Consider the following 9,620-nt stretch of genomic DNA (forward strand, 5'->3'; position numbering starts at 1 on the left):
CACACTGCTTTCAGTATAAGTTTGTCTAAAAACACTTTAATTTCATGGGGTCTTGATTCTGCTAATGATGATTCTATTTGTAAACATCGTTCTTGAATTCCAGCTCCCATAATTAATAACTTAGATCTATTTTATAAGTTTCAATCATGGTTTTATCTGTAGAATGCTGCTAACAGAACGTGCACCATGGGATACCTCTGACATTGACATAATCCCACACAGTCACTGTCTTGAACAGAATGCCTGAACACAGAAGGTGCTCAAGAAATGATATGTCAGTTCTCCCCCAAGTGTGCGCACACCCACCCCCACACATGTGCACACGTACACTTATTCACTTGCCAAACAGTCCTTGTTCATGACGAAGATTACAGATAAATAGAATATGACTAAATGTCAGCAAGGGCCCTTTTATTTTATTACAAATAAATAAAAGTGTACCAGATATAAATTTCCTCACTTGTGGGGAATGTTGCAATGTCATGACGGTTTAAATAATGTTTTCCGGTAGTACAGTTGCTAGATTAGTAGTACATTTAATCATAAACATCAACTCTTCAAAATTTAGAGTGGACACTATCTTTGTCTTTTACAAAACAGGGTTGAGTAATAGGTCATAGAATCTTCATATGCTTTTATTAATACATAGAGTTATCCATAATAGTGGGGTTCATTTTGGCATACTCATACATGCAAGCAATTTAATTTGCTGCATTTCAGCCCCCCAGAGCTTTGTCTTTTCTTCCCCTCCTCCTTCCCTCTATTCCCTTTCCTCTACTCTATTAGTCATTTTTCTATTTATTTATTGTTTTTTTTTATTCAGTGCTTTATAGATACACATAAAGGTAGAATCCACTGTGGTATACTTGTAATTTTGTCAAATTAATTCTGCATTTCCTCCCTTTTCCCATCTCTCCTCCTTCTCCTCCTCCCCTTCAATCTCCTTCCTTCCTCTGCTCCACTGATTCTCATAGCTGAAAACTAGAACAAAGTAAGGGCAAAAGGGGCAAGGGGTGGATCTCAAAAAAACAGAGGGAAGATCAGTGTGTGTGGTATTTTTTAAATGTGTACATTTCTTTGGGGGGCTAAGTAATATAGAAAATAGAAGTGTATTTAAAGGTGTAAAATGCCACGAGGGAACAAATTTTACTTTAAACTATTTATATCATGCTACATTTACAAGCATGAGGGAGGAAAATAAATAATTTAATGATTCCAATGTTTGCTTATTAAGCATGACATCTGTCTTCAGTTTGGTTCCTGAATTGATGTTGACTGTATATTATAAATTCTTGTATAAGATAAACTTCATCAGCCTGAGTTAATGTTTTTCCTTAGAATTTTTTCAGAAAACATAAACGTTACATTCTTGGAACAGCTGCATCTTTTAATTCTTATTTTGTTTAATGACACAGCTAAATTATTAAACAAGATTAAAGACCCAAGTAGAAGACTTTTTTTTTCTTTCTTTATTTTTACCCCCAGTACTGGAGGTTGAACCCAGGGCCACTTTGCCACAAAGCTACAGTCACAGCCCTTTTTCATTTTAAAACAAGGTTTTGCTAATCTTCCAGATTAATCTTGAACTTGCAATCCTCCTGTTTCATCTTGAGGAGTTGCTGAATTATAGTCTTGGACCACCATGCATGGCCCACTTAGAAGATTCTTGAAAGCACATATAGCAATAATAACAATATAGACAATCTGAAAGATTCAGTAATCTGTAAATTCTGTGGTCTTTACATGCATAAACTTATGAATGAGAATTTGCTTCAAATTATCAGTTACAGATTAAATTTCATCATATAAATTTTAGTCACATATCACGATTTTATTGACAGCATTACAATATAACATTTTGCAAACAATTGTCTGTATTGCAGTCCTTCATAACCTATGGTTTCACTTTCCACAGCTTCTGTTATCCATGGTTAATGTAGTCGAAAAATAGTAAATGGAAATTTCCAAAAATAAGCAATTTGTATATTTTAAGTTGCGTGCCATTCTGAATGGCACAATGAAATCTCTCACCATCTCGTTCTATCCTTCTCAGGAAGTGAATCATAACTTTTTCCAGTGTTCCATGCTGTGTACACTACCACCATTAGTCACTTGGCCATCTGGGTTAACAGATCTTCTGACGCAGTACGGCAGTGCCTGTGTTTAAGTAACCTTCATGTAGTTGTCTAATACTCCATCACATTGCCTCCATCATTCATCTCACTTTATCTCATCACAAAGGCATTGCATCATTTCACATCATCGCAAGAAGGGTGAGTAAAGTACAAAAAGATATTTTGAGAGGGAGAAATCATATTCACATAATTTCATTACAGTATATTGTTATAATTGTTCTATTTTATCATTAGTTATTATTGTTGATCTCTTATTCCTCATTTACACATTAAACTTTATCATAAGTATGAACTATAGAAAAAACTATAGAACTATAGCACATATAGGGGTTACATTCCATAGTTTCAGGCATACACTGGGGGTCTTGGATAAAGGGACACTACTGTGTAGCCACTACTTTTTTCATTCTTTACTGTCCCTACTGGTAAATCTAATTGTGTTGATTTCACTGGTTCCAGTGAGGTTCGAGTGAGGATAATTTTGCAGTATCAAAACAAAAGTAAAATATCATTTCTAACAGAATACACAATGATTTGTGTTATGGGCTGAATTGTGTCCTCTCCTCCAAAATTCATGTATTCAAGTCCTGACCCTCAGTGCCTTAGAGCTTGACTGTATTTGGAGATAAATTCTTTAAAGAGAACAAGTTAAAACGAGGCTGTTGGGGTGGGCCTGAGCGGAATCTGGTTAATTCTTATTTTGTTTAATGACACAGCTAAATTATTAAACAAGATTAAAGACCCAAGTAGAAGACTTTTTTTTTCTTTCTTTATTTTTACCCCCAGTACTGGAGGTTGAACCCAGGGCCACTTTGCCACAAAGCTACAGTCACAGCCCTTTTTCATTTTTAAACAAGAATAAAGTCGGATATATGTAGAGATACCAGCAACCTTAGAATCTACCAAGCAAAGAGCACTTAGAGAAGATGACTGCAAATCAAAGAGAGAGGCCCCAGAAGAAACCAACTCAGCAACGCCTGATATCCCACACCTAGCCTTCAAAACTTGGTTAAATCACCCAATCTGTGGTGTTTTCTTATAGCAGCTCTAGCAAACTAATATAGGTTTCCTCCTTACAAACCCCTATGAGGAAGGCACGAGTATTATTCCTTTTTATTTATAATGATTTGAAAGGAAAGAAGAAAACTAAAGCACAAGGAACTACAGTTTGAAACCTCGAATGAAATCCTCAAGGGCTTGGACACACCAAAGATAAATTCCTTAAGTAACAAAATGCTTAAGTTGTCTTTCAGGAAAAGCCTCCAGAATCCACTCCAGGATGGTTTGAAACCGGCTCTTCAAGAATGGACATGCGCAGAAGCAGCTCGTCTAGTCACTGACCGTTTGACGTCACACACTCAAAATCCCTGCGCAGAACACTCCTAAAAAGAAACTTGAGACCTGAGAAGAGGTGTGATGACCGACCTAACTTTGAAAAAGACCCGAAACTTTCCCTTCTCACCATCCAATCAACAAGCAGTTTCTCTCTCCTCTCTTTCTCTAAATTCCCCTGCTTTCAAAGGGTGGGGTGGAAGATTTGAGGGTTTTTGTTTGTTTCTTTTGTTTTGTTTCTACTTCCCGACCTCCTTGCTGGGTCACTGCACAATAAAGCTTTTTTTTTTTTTTTTTTTTTTTTGCAAAACCCCAACCCTAGTCTTGGCTTCCACGGGTATCAGGACTCAGGAATCAAAGCCTTACCCTTGACCTTCGAGCTCTCTTGTTCCCCATACTGCATATTACATACAAGGTTATTAAAGCCATGTTTACATTATTGTATTTCTGTTATTGTCCAATTGAGTATATTGTTAGTTAAAACAATCTTTAAGTTATGACTACAAAAAAGGAGAGAAAACAGAAAGAATGGCAGGTTTCAAAAATATTTACACTGAGCCCGTAAAAATCATGGCTTGACACACTGCCACAGCTTGCAAGACTTAGAGTAAAAGACAGAGTTCTCAAAGATAACACAGAAGACCTCAGAACCTGTGATGGGACAGCAGAAAACTAGGGCAAAGGTTGTCAGAGGTCAAGAAAAACACGGAAGACAGGTCAAAATTCTTAGAAATGAATACCTTTTAGAGAAGGTATTAGAAGACGATAGTCACTGCTAAAAACTCAATAGGGTCGGGTCGTGCGGGCAGTCTCAGAGAAAAGCAAGCAAAATAGGCAAGCAAATTTACAATAACTGTTTTGTAGCAAGCTAAATTTTACTCTGATAAAATGTGGGAAGATGTGTTTTGTAGTAAACTTTCCACTGAGAAATACTAGAAAAGCAAAACTAAACAAAACAAAGCATTTATCCAAAGGCATTAGACAGAAAGGCAGTGGGGAATTGAGGAGCTGCATCTGTGAGAGCGGGTGGTAAGCCCGGCCCTGGAGCTGCTCTTGCCCTTTAGGTGATTCGAAAACAGGGAAAGTACGGGATGAGGGAGGGCGGAGCTGAGCCGAGATCGAAAAATTTACAAAGATTGGTGTAAGGTCAGATGCGGGTGACCAGAAAGGGGTCAGATCAAAAGCGGCTGAACAAGGCTTTATTAGGGTTTGGGGCAATACCCGCTTGGCTCCAGCTGGCCGGGGCCTTTATAGTACAGAATTGGGGGGGGGGGAGGCTTGAGGGTTTTAGTGTCCCCCTGGGGTTGGCTGGGGACTCCATGGATTGAAGGCGGTTGCAAGATGCCACTAGGCTTTATCTGCTGGCGTCTGATTGGTTGTTCTTTGGCCCACGGGAGCTGACTGATGCCCCGCCCCCATACAGCTGCTCAGACCTCCCCAACAGTTGGAAACAAAAATGAGAGCTTAGGCCTTAACAACAACAACAAAAAGATCTTCTACTAGAAGCCAGGATCCTGTAGTAATCTTAGTAGTAAAGATGAACTGGAAAAAAATTAGGTCTCACCTTTTACAGTATAGAAACCAAGGCACAGAGAAATTAAAGTGACCAAGGTCTTGCAGTTACTGGTACCAGAGTTGGTATTTTAACTTGGCCAATCTGACTCGAGGGCTGATGCTTTTTGCCACTTAACTACAAGACTAAGCCTGTATAATATTGACACTTGTAGGGAAGTTTTAAATTTACTCTTTTCCCTCTGAAATCTTGGCTATTTTAGTCAGAAAATTAACTCACTAGATAACAGGTAAAGGTACACATAAATTTTATGACATGCCAAAGCCTGGTAATTTAGATTCAAAGGGCAAAAGAGTTGGCCTTTATATAGTGCTTAAAGTGATTGGGTCTTGGACCTCTGGGCAGAAGGGAGATGATACAGGCTTCGTAGGCTCCGGGAGGACATGCAGTGAGCAAGGGTCCTTTTGCATGCATGTGAAGTCTACCAGGTTACAGTAGCCTGCCATAATCTGTCTGGGTCAGATATCAGACCTCAGTCTCTTCTTGTGGACAAATTCCTTCTAGGCAGAAAGGGGGATATGGGAACAGAAAGCCCTTTGTCTGCATTTGCTATTTACTATAGACTTTTTTAATGAAAAGATAGCTTTTCAGAGCTATTCCTATGTCTTCAGAGATGTGCATTTTTGTGAATACCCAATTGAAAACATGCCAAAGAAACATATTTGGGATGAAGTATTTTATTCTCTCCCATTTGCAAAGCCAAGAAATGAGCACAATTAAATTTTAGGCCAAAAAATTGATAACAATAATCTTAAGGGAAAAAGGAAATTCAGCAGCACATTGAAAAAATAATATAATGAAAGCAGGTGTGATTAATTCCAAGGGTGCAAAGAAGATTTACCATTAGGAAAATTAATTTAATTCAACAAATTAATCAAGTAAGGAAAAAATATAAATAATTTTATAGATACTATATATTATTTTGATAAAATTCAGTATCCATTCCTGATTTTTAAAAATATTTTTTTCTAAAATAGAAATAAAGAGCTGGTCACAGAGGCTCACACCCATGATCCCAGTGACTCAGGAGGATATTGGGGTGGAGGCCAGCCTAGGGGATTTGACAAGAGCCTGTCTCAAAATAAAATAAAAAAAGAATGGGGATGTAGTTTATTTGCAGAGTTCCCCTGAGTTTAATCCCCACTGCCAAAAAACAATAAAATAGAAATAAAAAATGTTTTTATTATAAATACTTAGATCAACTTAATGGTTCATACCTCATAAATGAAAAATACTAGATATAATCACATTAAAGCTGAGAATGAGACAAATTGTTTCTAACTAGAATAATGATTTGCATTAGATGAAAGACAGAAATGAGGTAAAACATTTGAACAGTAGAAGGAATGTTATATTATTAATCAAGAAATTATTTTGGATATTTAAAAAACAGAAGAATCATGAACAATTACCATCAAAGAGGTATTTAACTAAGATACCCCAAACCAAATTTTATGTAAAAATTGTTGACTTTTCTATATAGAATCAACAGTCAATTTGAATATAAAATAAAGCAAAGGTCCAACTTACATTAAAATATATATATATAATTTTTGAAGTACTGGGGATTGAACCCAGGGGCTTGTGCCTGTGCCCTGACACTAAGCTACATCCCCAGCCCTTTCCCAAATATTATTTAGAGACAGGGTCTCACTAAGTTGCCCAGGCTACTCTCACACTTTTGATCCTTCTGTTTCAGCCTCCCAACTAACTGGGATCACAAGTGTGTGCCTCTACACCCAGGAACAACAATTTTTAATATCTCTGAATAAATTTAAAGAGAAATATTCAGGAGTTTTATGAACAAAATACCAAAATGCTTTTATGGGGATTAAGAAAAGACTTGAATCAATAGAAAGTATACCTTAAACTTTTATAAAAACACTCAACATAATAATAATATAAATTCTTAATTTTCTCTAGAATAAGACTATACATTTAATACAATAATAACAAAATAATTACAGGTCAATTTTAAAAATAGATTAGTCATAATAAAGCAAAACAATCCAAAAACAGTAGCAGTGTATAGCACCAAGTGAGCATTGCAGATCGATGTTGAAGAATACAGATTACTCGGTAAGAATGCTGAGAAATTGGAATAGGTATATAAAAAAGAAAACTACTTAACTTCTTGTACTAGTGTTTTAGATGGACCAAAGGCTTTCCATAAAAATGACACTACACAGATAGTACAAGAGAAGATAAAATAATTTTATTGTTAAAATTTTTTTTTCACCAAATGAAGGATTGAAGTGTGGTTGAAGTGTGGACCAAAAAAAAAAAAAAAAAAAAAGAGCGAGAGAGAGAATCGTGTGTCCTGGAAAATTATTTTCGTAAAACAAAGGTGGATAAATTCAGCTGTACAAAATGCATCAGAAAACATCATAAATAATTCAAAAGAAAAAGAAAATATTTGCAAGTCTCCTCCAAAGCAAAGGACTAATTTTCTTTAGGTAAAGCTTGCCTTATTTCTGATTAATGGGATGGACCTTTTGTTGACAAAGAAATGGAAATATTAGTACATTTTAAATACAGGAAAAAAAATGTGTTCCAGAAATCAGCAACTTCTAGAAAGTAGCAACCTCAGTTCTATGAACTTATCTTTTCTTTTTTTGAAAGTGAAAATTTTTATTTTGGTTGATGTCTGAATGTATACTTGAATATAATGCCAGTCTTTAGTGGCAAAAAGTTGGTTCTGCTGAAGCTCCATAATGCTACAGAGGGTTGCTACTCTTTCCAGGAGGTAGGTAAACAGCTGGAAAGAGAAAACACAACTTTCTAGCAGCATGGCAATTTGAAAGACAGACCTGAGAGGTCTTCACAGATATGCTTCCATACCTGAAACATGATGTATGTATATTTCCTGCCACATATTTGTTTTAATAAGAGGTCAGAGGCAATGTTAAATATCCGTCATCACATCATTAAAGAGTGGCTAACTAATATGGTGAATTAACCAAGGCAATATTCCACAATTCTGTAATAAATAGCACAGCCTTGGATGTACTTATGTGAAAAATATACAAAGATATAGTTTTAGATTAAAAACAACAACAACAACAAACAGTGCATGTAGTATAGCCATTTTCTTTTTTGGAAAAATATTTGTAATTTATTTGCAGAACATTTGCAAATTAGTTTCAAAATAATTTGAGGCCTAGGATAATTTTTTTCAGATTTAATTTACATTGGCCTCTATCAGGAGCCTAGGGAGCAGACTTATAATGTTAGGATTTCATTAGCCTAATTTCAAGCACTGGGGCCTTTTTAAGGGCCTACTTTTCTGACTCACCCTGTTCTTATGGTACAATTCTCTGTGTTCCCACTCACAGTAAACCATTATTAGTTCCCTCCTACACACCTCACCACAATAGGCCTTGAACTCCAATCTATGTCCCCAAGTCCCCTGAGGCAGTCCAAGGATCTGCTCAACCATTTCAGCCTTCTGCTCTGGAATTGCCAAATGACACCAATAGGAAAAACAAACAAACAAACAAACAATCAAAGAGAAACTCCAACTACTGACTTCACTGGTTGTTGTTTCTCCTATAATTCTCCATGTGTTTAAAAAGAATGTTTGCATCTTCTTTGTGGAACAAAATTTATACCTTTTAAAGTAAATTTATTAATTGTGCTATTCAAGTCTTACTTTTACCAAGGTTTTGTTTGCACAGTTTTTGAGAGATATTTTAAACTCTATGATTACATGTTTGCTGATTTCTCCTGGAAATTCTGTCAACTTTTGTAAAGTTTGGGCATTACTTTTTTGTATCTTTAGGAAAGAATTCTTTAAATTCCAATTAAACCTTTTTTGACTTAAACTCCCTTCTGTTTAATATTTGGTATTATCTCTCTTACAGTGACAATCTGAAATTTAGGGATCTTCCATTCAGTTATTACATGTACCTTTTGTAAATAACTGAATGCCAAAATTTTATTTTTTATTCTAGTATTCTAATATCACTGACTTTCAACTGTTAACAATGAACTTAATTTGTAGGACATTTCAACTTATATCTACCATCTTATTTTTGTTTTCTAGTTAACAGAATATTTCTTTCCATCTTTTACATTTCTTTTTTCTTCTCTTATTGATCCCCTGGAACATTTTTATGTACTCTGCTCTTTTAGAAGTGAGATATAATGTTTATCCTTAACACTTAAATGTTTAATGACATTATTAAAGGTTAACAATATGTTTTATACTCATTCTTAATTGTTATTATTTTGTAACATGCTCTCTTTTTAGAAAATATTATCTATTTGAACAAAACTTGGCATACTTTAACCTTTTTTCCGAATTTCCCCTCCAAGCTTCCTTTTTGTTGTTGTCTACTATTTAATCTTTATTCTTATTAAATGTGACAGAATTCTCTGTTAACATTGATTTTCCCTAAGCATTCTGTATATTTTTTACATTGTATTATGGCAGATGTATTTTCACTGATGGGAAATTTTCCTCCATTCTATTTCTAAGGCAATATATCTTTTTTCTTGTTGGATTTTAAGATACTTTTAACCATTGATATTCTGAAGTTTTATTGTGATTTTTTTATGCTTAGATTTTTTTTTTGCTC

Source organism: Sciurus carolinensis, chromosome 10, assembly GCF_902686445.1.
Source record: "Sciurus carolinensis chromosome 10, mSciCar1.2, whole genome shotgun sequence".
In the NCBI taxonomy this organism is placed as follows: Eukaryota; Metazoa; Chordata; class Mammalia; order Rodentia; family Sciuridae; genus Sciurus; species Sciurus carolinensis.